Source organism: Lutra lutra, chromosome 15, assembly GCF_902655055.1.
Source record: "Lutra lutra chromosome 15, mLutLut1.2, whole genome shotgun sequence".
In the NCBI taxonomy this organism is placed as follows: Eukaryota; Metazoa; Chordata; class Mammalia; order Carnivora; family Mustelidae; genus Lutra; species Lutra lutra.
Window position 1 is genome coordinate 10,573,406 of NC_062292.1, and position 17,032 is coordinate 10,590,437.

A 17,032-nucleotide genomic window follows, 5' to 3' on the forward strand; every position below is an offset into this window, starting at 1 on the left:
CGTTTACTGACCAGCTGTTGTTCCAGACCAGCAAGAGTATGATGTCCTTGGGGTTATGGGGTCTCATGGGGGCTCCTTGGAAGAGTTCTGAAAAGAAACTGAGGTCATGGGGGAATTCATTTATTTCATATCTTCCCTGAATGTTCTGCATCTTCGCTGGGTGTCCTAGCAGGGGTCAGGGATATCGGGAATCAGAAACAATCCCAGGAGTTTCACCACCTCTGAGAGCTTTAAAGCCATCCATCCAAGCTGTGCTTTTGAATTGAGTTGAACCAGAGCGAGTACAGGAGGAGCCCAGGACGAAGGAGTTTTAAATTAGAGGTCTAGTTCTGCGACCTTCCCACTCTTAGCAAAAAGGGGTCATGAGTATTGCCAGGTCTAAGTTGATGAAGGTGGTTGGTTTGTTCCATGCTCACCGAACTAAGAAGAGAAAGAGGCTTACGGTGCGTCAAGACAGTTGGGTGTGAAACAGAGGATTCCTCATAGTCACTGAGAAAATGCTACGATCGGCCAGTGGGGAAAGTGCAGAGTCTCACTGCTGGAAACTGAATTTGGATTTTTGGAGCTGGAAGATTAGACAGACGATCACTGGAGTTCTCTTTCGTTCTCTTTATATAATGCTCCCTGCTATGTATCGCCTGTCCTTCCAGATCATCCCATTGGACCTTTCAGAAAACCTGTCCTTGGAGAGAATGGAAGAATCCAGTAAGGGCCTTTTAGAACAGTCTAGAGTTCTTTTAGTCTTTTTCTGGGTGCTTTCCCATGATCATTCATCTTTTCCTTGAGGCAAGCCTACGAGTGAGTTAGGGACAGATGTGCTCAATTTCCACTTCATAGACGGCAGCACTGAAATTCAAGGATGTCTGGTGATGATGCCACCTACGTTTGTAACTTTAGCCTTGGGGCCCCTGGCTGGCTCCGTCAGCTGAGCATGTGTTTTTGGCTCAGGTCATGATCTCAGGGTCCTGGGATTGAGTCCCGTGTGGGGCTCCCTGCTCAGTGGGGGGGTCTGGTCCTCCCTCTGCCTCCCCACTCCTCTGCTCATGCTCGTTCTCCCTCCCAAATAAATAAATAGAATCTTTTTTAAGAAAAGAAACTTCAGCATCATTTTTTTTTTTAATTTCTACTACTTATCCCACATTCAATCCATCACGAGATGGATTTTTCTGTAAGGTTGCCTGCATCTGTGTCTTAACTTTTTCTGTAAGGTTGCCTGCATCTGTGTCTTTCTGTCCACTTCCAGTGTCACCTGCTGGGACTTTCACCATCTTGTGCCTGGACTGTCACAGATGCCATCTTGTGTCTTCCTTGATATCTTCCCTGAGTTCCGGGGTCTTGAATCATCTGCTCTGTTCACTGGACAACTCCCAGGGGTTCTGGGCACAGAGCCAAGGAGCTACCTTGATGCCTGAGAGAGGAAAGGCTTTGCAGAGCTTCTTAACATACCTGTGCCCTCACCCCATGATTCAGTGTCTTAAAAGCTCCTCATATCTGCGTTTGGACTGTGGTCCTCTGTTTAGGGTAGCCCTATGGTTGGATGAATCTGCATTTCTCTCTGTTATACTGTCACTCGGTGTCTGCTCACAGAGTCAGTGAAAGCTCAAACTGAAATTCTTCTGTTTTTCCCAGAATTTACTAGAATGAGTGCCAAGGGGGTACTGGGGCCCCGTGTCCACACTCGTAATACCGTGTTCACGTTACTCTCCATGTGTCACCAGACCTCATTGCACGTGATTCTGAGGTTCTCTTTGTTATGGCCGAATTTTCAAAATCTACCGTAATAAGCTAAAATCTGTCAGCTGGAATGATAATACTGCCTGCTTTATAATCCACATTTTCATTTATGAAGGAACAAAACCACATTATGTCATCTTTAGCTTTTTGGGTTTTTGTTTGTTTGTTTGTTTTTAGAGAGGGAGAATGTGCAAGTGAGGGGCTGGAGGGGGGCAGGGTGGGGGAAGGGCAGAGGGAGAGGGAGAGGATCTGAAGCAGGCTCCACCCCCAGTGCAGAGCCTGACACGAGGCTCGATCTCTCGACCCTGAGATCAAGACCTGAGTCAGATGCTTCACCGACTGAGTCACCCAGGCACTCCTGTCATCTTTAGTTTCTGTCATGCCCTCTTCCCCAATAAGATGGTAAGTCCCTCAGTGACAAGGAACCATATTGGGTCATGTGTTCAGTTACTCAGTAAGACATGGAGTTGAGTACCTGTCACGTAGAAAGTTCTACACTTAACCTCTCATCCTATAGGAGTTGGGTTGCTCGACATCAGTGATGTGCCCTGGGGTGGGAAATGATGGTGCTGGGAATGAATGGGGCAGGAGCCTGTGTTTCCACCACAACCCCACATGGTTTCCAATAAACATTGTTGACTGTGAGAGGTAGACCCAGTTGTGAGAAGTTATTTCATCCCTAGAAGGAGAAGCAGATCAATCTGATTTCCAGGTAGATAGACCTTCTTTATCATCCCGCTCCACTGTTCCTTCACAGATGAGCTGACCCCGGGGAAACTGTTCTGTAACTCCTTACCAATTGGCTTTTCTGGAAAGGTGCTTGTCTGATAGCTTTTGCCTTCCTTTGTTACCCTTTAAGTCACAGAATGAATTAAGCCTTTCTCTTGGCTTTGGAAAAAGAACCAGAAACTCAGGAGAGGAGTCATTCTGCCAGGTTCACTGCATATATGGCGGATTCTGCGTTGTGGTCCCCAGAATTCTGTCCGTCCAAGGCCAGGGTTCTGCATGTGGTCATAGGTGACTAGGGTATCCTCAGTGGGTTTACCCAGATGCCTTTGCGAACCTCCAGGTCACACCCTCTAAGGACATTCATCCCATCTCTGCCCCAATAGACAGAGGAAAATTATTTCTGGGTGAGCAAGCAGGTGCTTGTGAGAGCTGGCCTTTCGAAGAGGTATCAACCGTCAAAAGGGCTAATCGTTCAAGTGACAGACACACGTGGCTGGCTTCCCTCTTTAGGCCACCCTGACTGAGACGGGATGAGCATTCTGCTGGCCTTAGCAATGGAGCATCCTGTTAGAACAGTGTCCTCGGGGAATAAATAGCCTTATCTCCAAGGATGACAAGCGCGGCCAACACGCACAAAGCCCAGATCGCATGGCCTGGCTTTGGAAAGGCTTCAGGAGCAAGGAGCCTGTCTGACTGCTCCCACAGACAGGACTAACTCGTACCCCACTCCTGTGGGGGCGGTCTGCCCTGGGACCAGGCATGTTTTGGCCTGGAACATTCCATATCAGCCTTGCGTACTTGGCCATGACTCCCGTGGCAATAATCACTTTTGGAAACAGAAGGAGGTAGATGAGGTTTTCCTATTTTAGATGCCGAGGGTGAGACCCTGGGGCTTCGCCACTTAGCTCCTGACCATTCGTGGGAACAGAGGTGCCACCTGACTGGGGCGGGGCTAGTTGGAGGGTGGGACCACGAAAAGGAGGCCTGGTGCATGTCAGTTGTTTCACACAGTGTTTCCAGGCACAAACTCCTGCGTTCTAGCCCTGTGGCCGTCACTGACCATATGGAGGACCCTTCCACTGGCCCAGCCTTCTAGAACAGTCCACCATCCTGCTCTCTGTCTGTGCCTGTCACTGCTCCCAGGACAAATGAGAGTGTTGCTGCGGCCGTTTGGAATTCCCTCAAAACAGTCATCATCAGGCATGCCCACAGGGTCAGAAAGTGGGTCAGGGAGGGCCAGAGGGTCGAGGGGGGAAGAATTGGGAGTCACTATTAAAAGGGGTGGGAGGGACGCCTGGGTGGCTCAGTGGGTTAAAGCCTCTGCCTTCAGCTCAGGTCATGATCCCAAGGTCTTGGGATCTAGCCCCTCATTAGGCTCTCTGCTCAGCAGGGAGCCTGCTTCCCCCTCTCTCTGCCTGCCTCTCTGCCTACTTGTGATCTCTGTCTGTCAAATAAATAAATAAAATCTTAAAAAATAAAAGGGGGGGTGGGATTTCTGTTGAGGTGATGGAAATCTTCTGGAATTCGGTAGTAGTGATGGTTGCATCATATTCTAAGTAACATAAAAAAAAAAAAAACCCTGCATTGTCCTTGTGCCAATGGAAAATTTTATGTTATGTGAATCTCATCTCAGAACATGGAAAGTATAATTTTAAAAATGAAATATTAACCTCATCTCTTGACAGCAGTATTATCCCTCAGGCCTCCTACTGTCCCATCCTAATGCCCAAGTTTATTTCAAGATCTATCACATACAGGGGGCGCCTGGGTTGCCCACTTGGTTAAGTGTCCAACTCTTGATTTTGGATCAGGTCATGATCTCAGGGTTGTGAGATCGAACCCCGCATTGGGCTCTGTGCTCAGAACTTTGTCTACTTAAGATTCTCTCTCTCTCTCCCTCTGCCTCTCCCCCTGCTTGTGCTTTCTAAATAATACATAAAATCCTTTAAAAAAAAAAAAGGGGGGTTGTCACATACAAATACTATGGGTTTATTTTTATGTAGGGTGACCTGTGAAATAACCATCTAATCAAAACGTGGCCACATATGAAGGCCCTTCTGTGGCTCAGACGTATGTGCTGTGAGCAGTGGGCTCAGCTTGTCTGTTGGAAAGGGCGCCTTCCTGATACAGAAGCAGGGAAACGCATCCTCTCCCCTTCCAGCTGCCTGCCCTGAACACTTGGGTTGCGTAATGTCGGATGCCTTCTAAATGTGCATATAGATAGAATTCTTGACATTTCTCACAGTACCTGAGGAAGAAGAGCTGAAACACACACAGAATAAAATTCAAAAACCACAAGGAGATCCCAAGAACCCAGAAGGGAAACCCAGGGCGAGGCTCCGCCATTGTCCCTGCGATTATGATAAATGAGACTCCTAGATGCAAATTCTATCTGTGTTAAAATACTTAAAGTCCCAAAGTTTGGCTGGGCCACAGTGCTTTTGAGATTAATGAATGAAAGTGGGGCCCCGGGGTGATCAGTCGGTTGAGCATCTGATTCTTGGTTTTGGCCCAAGTCATGATCGCAGGGTCATGAGATCAAGCCTCGTGTCGGGCTCTGCGTTCAGCAAGGAATCTGCTTCCCTTCTGTCTCTCCCCCCACTTACTCTCTTTCTCACTCTCAAATAAATAAATCTTTAAAAAGAGAAATTAATGAGGATTCTTCTTCTCCTGAATGCACTTTCTTCTTTATCATAGTATACCTTATTTTTTCTATATTATTTATCATAGTATACCTTATTTTTTCTTTCATTTGATATTTCACTGACCCCTCCCCACTCAGGTTGGCTCTTGCTTATTGAAAATTGGCTAAAGGGGAAAAAAAATCAGTTTCTTCTGTTTCTGAGAATGAAGATTGACATGCTTTCCTTTGGGGCCAGTTTTAGATCAAACCTCGGTAGTTCTTAGAGACCATTTGATCTGAATAAGTATCCAGAGAAGGCAGGTGGGAGGCCTTGGAGTGGCTGGAGAAGGCGCCCAGAGGGACTGTGGGGTGTGGCCCGGGAGGCCAAGGCAGGCTCCGCCCAGCCGCCCTCCATCAGGTCCCACATCTCCCCCTGCTAAGATTCTGGAGGTCAGGCCGCCTAGTAGCCCACCTTTCGCTCCTCTTGTTCTGTGGTGGGACCCCTGAGGTGGAGGTGGCAAAGACCACAGGAGGCTCCGTCCACACCAGCATCATGGGTCTGAGGGGAACGGGGGCTCTCTGTCGGCCCGCTGTTCCCTTCTCCTTGCTCACTGCGACCCTCCTCTTCCGAGGCTGCTGAAAATACAACTTGTGATATTTGGGGGAAATTCTCGTGCTCATTATCTTTTTCAACGTATGAAATAAAACTAAAAGCAGTAGTCTGTCAAGGTTCCGTGGACATTAGATTTTGCTCATGAACGTGTTTTTGGACGCTCTTGGCGCTCTGGCTCCCAGCTTGGTCCTAGAGTTGGGGACTGCACTAGCTTCTGTGTTCTCTGTCCTCTCGGAGAGTGATTCTGCTCAAATCACAGGGACTTTGTCGTGTGAGTGAGGGTGTTGGGGAAATGACGACTTAAAATCCACAACACTGGGGCACCAGGTGGCTCAGTCGGCTAAGCATCAGCATTCGGCTCAGGTCATGATCCAGGGTCTTGGGATCATCCTGCTCTGTCCCTTCCCCCGCTGCTCGTGCTCTCTCTCAAATAAATAAATAAAATATAAAATAAAATAAAATCGATAACATTATTGACACTGTGAGTACAATTTAATCAGTGTTTCTAGGAGGAAACCGGTCACAGAGGCCACCTTCCCTATCCATTTTCTTTTTGTGTGACATTTTCCTGAATGATTTTCATCAAATTAGGAAAATGAGGCAGCTATCAGTGGGCGGTGGGGGGGGCAGGCATCCACGTCCTGAACAACCTCGTGCCTCACATGAGGCTCAGGTGCCAGCACTGTCTGCAGAGATCATGCCCACCCTGCCTGCATGTCCTCCAGACCACGGCAGGTGCCAAGAAGGCTGGGAGCATCCGCCAGGTGAGGGAGCACCCGTGCCCGTCCAGCCAGTACCCACAGCAGGGACTCAGCATTGCTGTCCCCTTGCAGGAGCCCTGACCTTCGAGAGGTCCGTGTGACTCGTGTGTGCCCTGCTTTCCCCCAATCTGAAAATGAGAGAATGAAGTCCAGAACTTCAGCCTCATTGGCCTGCAAGCAGAGGTTATCCCTGGGGAGCTCAGGTGGGCATTTCCAGGTAATCTAGACGGTCCCTTGAGACAGGGCTGGAGTTAGCAGGGGGAACGTCACTTCTGTGTCCTGGCCACACCCATCTGTGCCCACTGAGTCACTGTGCTGGGGTGCCTGGCTATAAGACTTTCCCATTTTCCCTTAGATCCCCTCCAACCCGAGGACAGTCTTTACTGTCACTTGTCTTTGTGAGGATTCAGGGACTGGACTTTCGAAGGTCTGGACATTGAAGAGGCTTTTCTGGAACCTTCCCAGGCTTTTTCTGCCTTGTTACCTGGATTATAGAGCTAACACTTCTCTAGGGCTCGAGCAAAGGGGATACTTTATGGCAGCTCCTTTAAAAACCTCTAAAAACCCCATGAACCACCTCTGGCCTTTCTCTGTGTGGCACGTTGTTTAGACAAAAGGGAGTTTGTACTGGCCACTTCCCACCAGACGCTCCTGAGTGGAAGCCTGGGATTTGAGAGTTGGGGATTATTTTTTTCTGCCCTCTCAACGAATGCCTTGTTGGGTAGGGGGTTGACACAGCGCAGCTTCTCACCTCTTCATATCATAAGGGACTGCCTTAGCCCCAGGACACACTCCCTTCGTAGCACTGAGGCGAGCCACTGTATTTACGGTTGTACATGTTGGGCGATTCATTTTTGCTTCTCGGCATCACTGGCCGTGTGGTTCGTATCTAACTTTCATCTAAAATTATATACGTCCCCAAATACTGCAACTACATTTCAGAATTCTGGTCTCCAAAAACGTATTTTTTTTTTAAATGACCTGATCCAAACCTCTCCTTTTATAGATGAAAAAGGCAGAAATCTAGAGCAGGGTTTCCTGAGAGCAGCACTGTTGGCCTTTCGGATCAGCTAATTCTGTGTCAGGGGTTGGGGATGGCTGATGCATCGTACGGAGCTGAGCATCATTCTTGGCTTCCGTCCTTTAGATGCCAGTAGCATCCCCCAAGTGCAAGGTCTTCAGACACTGCCCATGCTCCTTGGCTGAGAACTGATGGCCTAGGGCTGGATGCACAGCTAGGTTGTGACAAGGTCAGAAACAGAACCTGGGTGTCCAGAATGTCAGTTCCGCCCTTTACTGCGGAACAAGTGAATTGAGCTCCCCACACAACTGGAGCGCAAAGGAAGGGTCAGGAGCACCTCCAGAGCTCTCAACGGTCGGGAAAGGGGAAAGGAGGCCGAGCAGCCCAGAGCAAGGGAGAGCCTTGTGGGACTCCAGGCAGATGCGTTCTCTGTACCCGCGGAACCCAGCCCAGTGACCCATCAATTCAACCTCTGTGCGTGAATTTCCACCAAGTGACGCGTCCCAGAAACTTGTAAGATCCGTGTCCAGAGTGAACAGACTTAGGGGCACACAAGGGGCAGAGGAATGTTTCTCTGTGTGCGCTGACTGTCTTCACGTCCAGAACCCGAACTGACCCGACGGCAGAGGCTCCACGAGCCTCATCCAGAGAGAGCATGACTCCTCGCCCGCAGGTGGACGGCAGCTGGTCCCGATCTCCTTCCTCTGGGGCAGGTCCCGATTCACACAGTTTCTCTGGCACTTTTTCCTAAGTATAACAAGCATCTTGGCAGCATAGGGCTCTGTCCGTCTTCTCCTTTACGTCTCTGTCACATTTCACTCCTGGCCACGGGCTTGGAGCTCACCCCAGGACGCTGCGCAGAATGCGGCAGGTAATGAATGCCCCTGGAGTTTTATGGTGGAGGAGGCATCTCGTGGTACTCGGGCATCACGGTACCACGAGTACCAGGCATCTCGTGGGTGAGAGTTCAGGAGTTGTCATGCTGAGCCTGATTCTGGGGCTGGAATGAACCTGGGTTTCCACTGTGTAAGTAAGAAAGTTCCACCGTCAGGGCTCTGGATGGAAACCATTCTCCCATTTGTTTGCTGAGCTCTGCTTTTGGCTCCATGGAGCGGGCCTGAGGTAACTTTCCTCTAAACGCAGGATTTCATTAGGTGGCTGTGCCTATAGGCAAAGCCCAAATTTCCCTCAGCTTTCTGAGTCTTTTGTTTAAATGATGCCAGATACTCTGAAATTGAAACAGAAATTTTGCATGAAGTTACTTTCACAGAATTAAATAGGCTCTGGGGACAGAGTTAATGAACCAAGGGAAAATAGGTTCTGGTTATGCTACTAGAAACTGGGGTTTTATTCTAATAAATCATTGCTTTAGAGAAAAGTCCTTTCTAGACTTTCCCTGCCCTATTTCTTTTTTTATTCTTTGAATGAACAGTGGGGTAGTCTCTGTGTTTCTGAGTTATTTCCTTCCCAGACACTGGTCATAATCCAGAGGGAAAAACAAACGAGGTTGAATCTATGAGCCGTACCTCATTGCCTTTCGCATGCAGACCCTAATGCTCCGTTTTCCATGAAACAAATGGAGAACATTCTAGAAATTTTGCACAATGAAGAACTCATGTTTATCTCTGCAGTTGAAATTTCCTTGAGGGAGAAAAAACAAAAAACAAAAAAACCACCACATCCAATAAAAGAGGCCACAACTGTCACGAGTCCAGTCTGGGTTTCGGAATATTCCCCTGTTTGAGGAAGGGCTGTGGTGTCTCGTTCCCCTCAGTGAGCCGGCGTGCGTGAGGCCGGGTGCTCACCGGAGAACCACGTTCCTCCGGCACCATGTCCTCGTTACTCCAGCTGCTGTGCCGGTGGGAAGAGCTCAGGCTTTTACCGAAGAACGTCCTCCCATCATGACCGGAGAAAACCCCAGGACGTCCACTCAGGGGTGTGAACGGGCGGCCTCTTCCCACTCCACCGTGTGGCTGTTTCCCTTGGCCAGCAGAGGTGTCGAAACTAGAGAGTCCCATGTCCTCCCTCCCCTGAGAGCAGCCACTGCCAGCAAAGCAAGGGAAAGGAGCAGGACAGAGCAGGTCCTGGCTGGAAGAAAAGGTGTCACACTCAAATTGGATATTTCACAAAGTCTGATAAAGGGGTGTTGACACGAGTATCCATCAGTGGGGGGAAAAGTAGAAGGACCGGGGCGGTAGGCAGAGCTGGGAGGAGCGGGGCCCCAATAGACCTGGGTCTGAAGGGCCCAGGGAGGGGACAGTTTTCAGAGCAGGGCAGATGGAGAGGCCTCCGGACTTACCTGACTTCCGCCCGGGGGTCCAGCCATTCTGGGCTCCCTGGGCACCAGCAGGATGGGGGAAGGGTGGGGAGCATCTGGGAGGCACAGAGGAAAATTGGCCCAGCGCGGATCAGAACGGTTCTTTCAAAATAGCCTCCCTGCTCCCTGAGCTGAAGAGGCTCCCTGGCCTCTGCGCCTGTCCCTCCCCCCCCCACTCTGTCCTTGGATGGATGTGGCTCACCCCCCTGCCCCCTGCCCGTGTGCTGCCCTCATTCCTCATGCTACCAATACCATCATCACTGGCAGAACCAATAGAGGCTATTTCCAAACATCTCATTCTGCTGCTAGCAGAGCAAGGTTTGCTCAGCCATTAGGACTGATTAGGGCGGAGTTTTACCCTGAGCTCCCGGCACAGACCATCTTTCTCAGCAGCCCCTGCCTGGCCCGAGTCTGACTATGTGGGACCAGCTTGCCAAAAGGAAGCTTCCAGATGCAACCACATCTCACAGTGCACGTCCTCCAGACGTGACATGTTGGTCCTCTGGAGTGACATTCAGGACGCTGTTTCTTCAGATACATTGTCAATACCCAAGAGACCTCCAGGAGGTGATACTGCCTAGAAGGGTACTCACCACACTGTCGACCCCTCGTTTTTCCCCAAGTTCGAACCAAGAGCTACTGTTGAGACTTTGCCCTTGATCAGAACAGCACTGAGTTTTGTTGCAAATATATTTGTGGGCATTATAGTGAAATGGATAATTGTAGAAGATAGATAGATGTGTGTGTGTGTGTGTGTGTGTGTGTGTGTGTGTGTGTTAAAGAATGGGGTTGGTTTTCTTGGAACCATCCATTCTCTTGGATGGCTTCCATCGGCAAGATGGCTGACTGGGGGTTCGGTCCTAGCGGTCCGCCTCACATGTCTGCTGAGTGACTAGCAAGTCCTCCCCTGAGGGAAGACTACACAAGCTGTGAATTTAACTAGTAGCCACCAACGGGGTCATTGTATCCATCAACCTGTCAATAAACCACTTGGTAAAGAGTCAAATCATTAGAGCAGAATAGTTTCAAAGGACTTGTTACGATCTATAGAGTCAGTAAGTTAACAATTTTAGAAAATCCCCGAATACAAATTTACACAATTTTGAGTTGTTTTACAACTTACCTGGCCATTCATCTAAGTTTTAAAAGTCCCTTAATATACTTAATCACAGCTTCTGCCTTCTTGAAGTGCGGAAATACGTTTCAGCACGCCAGACCGCAGCAACACCGGGAAAAAATGACTTAAGGGAGTTCCATAAAACTTGCCAAGGCAAGCATAAATATGTTCAGGGAGGAGTCTGTTTTGTGTACGACTTAAATGCCTTAGGTGTCACTTGATCTAAAGGGTTAGCATCTGCCCTTGTGCCTTGTCTCCCTGGGTAGGCAGTTGGGATGGAAGAAAAGATGCACAACCTAGAGTCAGAGCTGAGCTTGAGTCTACTACTGACCTCCTCTGAGATCTTAGGGAGGTCATTTCCATCCCGTGATAAGAAAGGCTGACCATGTAGGGTAGCTGGGAGGCTGGTGTAGGGCAGAGGTAAACTACCAAGAGATGCTTATTGACTTGGAACCACATGCAATGGCGGACATTGGGCTTAGGGTGGACGGGATTTTCTACCGCCCATTCCCCAGAAACCGACACGCACCCAATCTGTCCCCCAGAAAAACCAGCAGAGTATTTTTATCTCTGTCTGTCTCATAAATTCAGCCCCCACACCACCAATCAACACAACTCCCACCTCCTGTCCAGCCCCTAAAAATACAAGAAGTATGAGTTCACCATCTGGGTGAAGACCTTTCCAGCCCTGGACCTCACTTGTCATGATTGTTTCTAGAGCACCTCCTTCTCTTCCTTCATTCCTCCTTCATTTCCTTTTCCTCATCCAGAGCCGTCCCAGGGAACATTCCATCTCTGGACGCTTCCATCTCTCCTTTCTGGCTCTCAGATTGAAAACTCACTGGCCCCACGGAATTGAGCTTCAACTGGATGAAAGGCACCATCAGCAACCCTGGGAGTATAAGGATAACTAGGAGGCAGGCTGTCCTTCCAGGAGTTTTCTCCCTGGAGACTTACTGCCAACATGTCCCACCCAGACACCCTGACCCTAAACTCAGCCTCCTGGGGGAGATTCATCACTGTCTCAATTACTCCATTTTGGTAGGTGAACGTTTCTTATCATGCAGGAGGGTTTATTAAATCAGTTCCCTCTGAGTGGCGTTCTCTAGAGTTTTCCCGATGATACGAGAGAGCCCTCGGCCATCTGGACCGTGTTAGAGGTGGACAGTATCATAATAAGATTTTCTGGTACCTAAATGGGGTTCAAAATGGATCTGGGTTACATCATCATTCCCATTTGTGAGAACATCAAAGCTGGAAACACAGGCTGGAAAGTTATGAGTTTTCACCTCCCAACCAAGCAAAATTAGCACATCCTCTGCCCTTCATTGGCATTTTGTGTTTTCAGTGACCATTTTTTTTTGAAATACTTACATCACGTTCAAACATCGTTCTGGATGAACTGTGAGCTAGAAGCAGAGAGGACCCTTCCCTGGTGAGAGGATCCTAGGTTTTTTAATTTAAATAACTATTTTCCTTATGAAATGAATATTGACCTTTCTACTCAGATGGACCATTCTACTCCAGGACCATAAATGCTCATTGATTCTAGAAGTTGTAAATGAAGGTGTTAAATGTTATTCTCAAACACACTCCCACTTGCACACGCACGCACACACATTGCACACGCACTCACATAGTGTTGCCAAGCCGGGATGGCGTTCTCTAGGAGGAACGATGGTCTTGGAACAGTTGTTGACTTCCTTTAATGGATTTCCCAAGAAGTATAATTTTTATAGGAGCCTAAATGATCATTTCTTTGAGGAAAGAGAGACAGAAAAGAACCTAAAGGAAGGGTTGGTTTGGATTCTGCTGTGGGAAGTCTATGCTTCCATACAAGTAATAAAAGTGGGAGGACCAGAGGAAAGCTGCAGAACCAAAGAAGTACAGATCCAAGATTTGGGTTACTTTCCGAAGAGGAGCCCTTCTTATTAAGGTCGACGCTTGCTCACTTTCAGATCTTGAGATTTTTTCTCCCGTTGACTATGGAGCAGAGTCAGAAGCCACTTCCATTCTGACAGCACCAAGATATTCTTTCATTAGCCACCAGAACATTTAAAATTAATAAGACTGTCACTTCCCCAGAATGTAACATTCTCACCAGTGTGTTTTGGACGCCCGACAGAATCGGAGGGAAAGCTTCCACGAGAATGAAGCCTACCTACCCCACAGGACAGTGGTTCTTCAAGTCAGATGCCCACAGAGACAAAATCAAGGTCTTGTTAGAAATGCTGACTCGAGTGACCATCTCTGGGAACCCCCCTCCCCCCAGTCTGTGTCTAAACCAATCCTTTCACTTCGAGCTTTGCTACTCTTGAGTGAGACAACACACACTTCCCTTCACGTGCTGGTGTGAAGTCAGTTCCTGGGGACATGCGTTTAACTGTTGTCACCTCAGCAAAAATGTGCCTGGAGAGACCATAGCAAGCGGCCAGTTGCCTTATAAAAGTTCACAAAGTAAAGGATCTGTGCTGTTTCCCTTACGCGTTAGACACCCCATCCCTGAGTGCGAGTCTGACCCCGGCGCAGGGAAGGACGATGTCCAGTGGGTGAGCTGATAGTGATCCTGAGGACAGAGGGGCCGGCGCTGCCCTTTCTCCTCCACTGCAGAGCAAAGAGACGTTTGTGCCCTGGGCAGACCCCTGGCCACCCGGAGAGTTGCTCTGGGTCACGTGGATTTAGGTACGCTGGTGTAGAACAGAGCTCCCTCTTCTTGAGAGTTCCAAAACGCATCTGTCTTTTCTTCTCTCCCTGAATGCAAAGGTTTTGGCACACTTGGCTTCCCTAGGTGAGGCAAGCGCCTTGCTCATTGGCATTTTAATAAATATTTATTTGTTGCTTGACTGAGTCATTATTCTTATCAAGTTACGGGGCCCCTGCCAACACCAAGTGCAGAGGCATATAGCAGGCTCTTAACTGCACAATTGTGGGTCCTCCTCCCAGTCCCCCCAAACTCACTGAAGAAATCATCAGCCCATTTTAGAACGTTATACACGATTCGGAAAGTATAAGTCGCATGAGCATTTTCTCCCTTAACTCCATAGCAGCCCAGACTGGGAGAGTGCTGGAGGGCTTTTGAGATGGATAAATCAGTCCCTGGAGCTTTACTGCAGAGCAGTGGGACCTCCTGCTAGTCTCACTCCTCAACCTTCCGTGGCTCCCCATTGTAGGTTAAATACACAGCGTTTAGTTTGGAAAAGAAGTCTGTCCGCAGTCAGAAGTCTGATACCAACCTGCTTTTTCCAGCTGGGTGTCTTACCCCTCCTCCGCCGAGCCCACCCTGGACTACGGTCAGAGCAAAATCGTTTTAGGACCTCACTCACCGAGCCCTCGCTGTGTGCCACACACCATCTCCCGCGTCATTCTTGTAACAGCTCTCGTGAGGTTCTCGTAACAGCTCCCGTGAGGCGTGGGCTCTGTGACCACCTCAGAGAAACTAAGAAACTTGACTCAGAGCCCTGTGGCTACTCGTCAGCCCCTCACTACTCACATTTGCCCGCACATTCCCTTTGCCCAGGGTCCCTGAGCCCTGCCTTGGGTGCCCTGCTCACACCGGCTCCTCTTCCAAGCCTCGCTGACGATCACTTACAGGAAACTTTGGCCGGCCCCTGCTCCCCGGGTGGAAATGCCCCCCGCCCCACTTGGAGCTGTTTGTACCACTCTGTTCTCTTTTTCCTTCTCCCTGACACATCAGAAACCTCCTGAAGACACAGCTGGTTTTTGAGCTCTTTGTAACCTCGGAGTCCTGGACGGTGCCTGGCCCAAGTTACGAGGTCCTCACTCAGCAGATGCTGGAGGAACGAAGGAATGGACGGACGGAGCCCAGACTGGTTTTGGGGTTGGTCAGGGGGCTGCGGGAGGCATTGACCTTGCTCTGATGTGTCTGATGTCTTGGGCAAGTTTCTTGTAGTCGGGGGTTCTTTGTCCAAACCAGAAACAGGTGAAATATACGCTCTGATCTGATGAAGGGACAGCAGCCCAGGCTCTTTCTAAATATTAAGAGGGTCAGTTTGCTGGTCCCCCTGGAAGACAAGATAAGTCAGCCTCCCGTAAGCTGGGTCCCGGGAGCAAAGCTCCATGACAGGGACACCTCCAAGTCAGTGTCCGTTCTGCCGAGGCGTGATGGAGAGCTGACTCCGTACAGCACTAAAGGACCTGTTGAAGGTATTGTTGGGATGGTGGGACGTCAGCAAACTTAGCTTCCACGGTCTGGCAAGCTGCAGGTGCAGACCACCCATCCCCGGACATGATAAATTTCTTTCTATCTGAAGAACCTACTAGAACCAGATAGAACCTACTAGAAGGCTGTTAAATTCTCAAATGCTGGAGTCCACCTTATTGATCAGGTGCCTTTCATTAAAGGTCACCAAAGCCCCCCTGCCCTAGAGGACGTGAAGGCCGCCCTCCTGGAACCCCCTCCACAGCCCCAGCTTTGTCGTCATTGTTGCAATACGAGCACATGACTTTATTTTTTGTGTTGCTTTTATGGTCCCGACCATACACTCTCTGGAGCAGAATGCAGTTAGGAAAATATCATATTTGCTCGGCCCTTCCCTCCCTGATCTCCCTCCCATTTGCTAAGCAGATACGTTTCCAAGAAGGTAAAGAGAAAACATGTCCTGCAAATAATCCTCGATATCAGAGGCCCCTGTCCTGCTTTGAACTTGTCCTGCTGTGGGCAAGGGCTTCTCGCCAAGCAGGGGGGCTGGGTCGGGGGACTCGAGGTGGTCGGTGGCTCACCTCTGGCCAGAGCGGGCAGGAGCGCCTGGTTCATGTTGACCCCTGGCTGGGCTTCACCCCCTTTTCACCAGCGCCCCGTCCACCTCCCCCGGCTGCCCAGGTGGATCCCGTGCTGTGAGTCCTCCCAGCAAGGTGGCGGCAAGGAGCCCGGGGCTCGCTGCTGCTAAACCGCGTGACGGTTGCTGTCGTCCCAAGCCTGCAATTTGAAAAGAAAGAAAGTAACGGCAATGTCTATGTCTCCCTTCTGCGTTGCAGGGGGACCCGGCTGTTCCTCCCTGTTCCCACCCTATCCCCGTCCCTCTCCTCCTCCCAGCCTGGCCCAGGGTCCCTGCACAATGTGGGTTTCATATGCAGTCTATGGCACCGATGCGCTCCGAGGGACAAATGCACAGGGACAGAACTGGGAGTGATTGTGGCTAGTGCTTCTTTTATAGAACTCTCTTACCCTTTCTTACTGAAGAAGAATGAAAGTCTCTCAAACTTACCAAGGGTCCGGGGCCTGGGGACGTGTGCTCTGTCTTCCTGCTCCTACTCCCTTTCTTCTGTCTGCATCGTGTGGGGTGCCGGTCCATCGAGTGCCCGTCAGGCTTTGATGCGAATTCATTTACCCAACTTCCTAATGTTTACCCAGGCCTGTTCCAGATTTGAACCTCTCGACCCCAAAGTTCCCTCCAAGGCCCGTTCTCCTCTTAACCTGAAACCGGGGCTACCGGGTTCCAGGCTGGACAAGAGTCCAGTCCCAGATTGCGCCTATCTCAGGTTTTTAAGGAACGGACTCCCCACTGAGCTTCGAACCCACCTTCCTGCAGACCCCGAGAAGGACGCCTTCTCTCCCACGACCAGGCAAGTGATCTACAGGCAGAAGAAGCGTTACTGCTGAACAGAGGGGTTCTTTCTGATCTGGCTCACCTGACATCTATCCCTAGGAAGCTCTGAGAACCCAGGCCAAGCCAGTGCCCCGAGGCTCTGTTCAAGTTTCATCCACGTGTGGGCCCACCTGGAGCAAAATTATCATGTTGTGGGAGATGTACATACTCAGGAACCTGGGAGCCAACAGAAACAGTCTTCCTGGATGACAGCTTTCTATAGAAAAGGGTCTTCAGGAATGAATGCCAGAAAGATATACATCTAATTATGAGATGATCATGGCTCATGTCTTTGCGTTTTGGATAACCAGGTGGTTTCTTATGGCACCATGCCAAATTCTGTTAGCGTATCTGGAGCTGGTATTTCTAGATGGTCACTAGCCTGGGTTACTTGACTTCTCAGAGTTCCGGGTATTAGTTACCTCGGTCAAAGGCCGGAAGCCGTAAGGTGGTAAATTCCCTGGGGGCTGGGAGGACCCCATAACGAGGTGCAGAAGACATGACACCCAGG

At 49.7% G+C, this 17,032-nt stretch overlaps 1 protein-coding gene across 1 annotated transcript in view; it reads left to right on the forward strand.

The window, feature by feature from the left end:
* KIF26B (kinesin family member 26B) overlaps window positions 1-17,032 on the forward strand; it is a 417,933-nt gene that overhangs the window by 316,098 nt on the left and 84,803 nt on the right. The gene's annotated exons all lie outside the window — the stretch shown is intronic.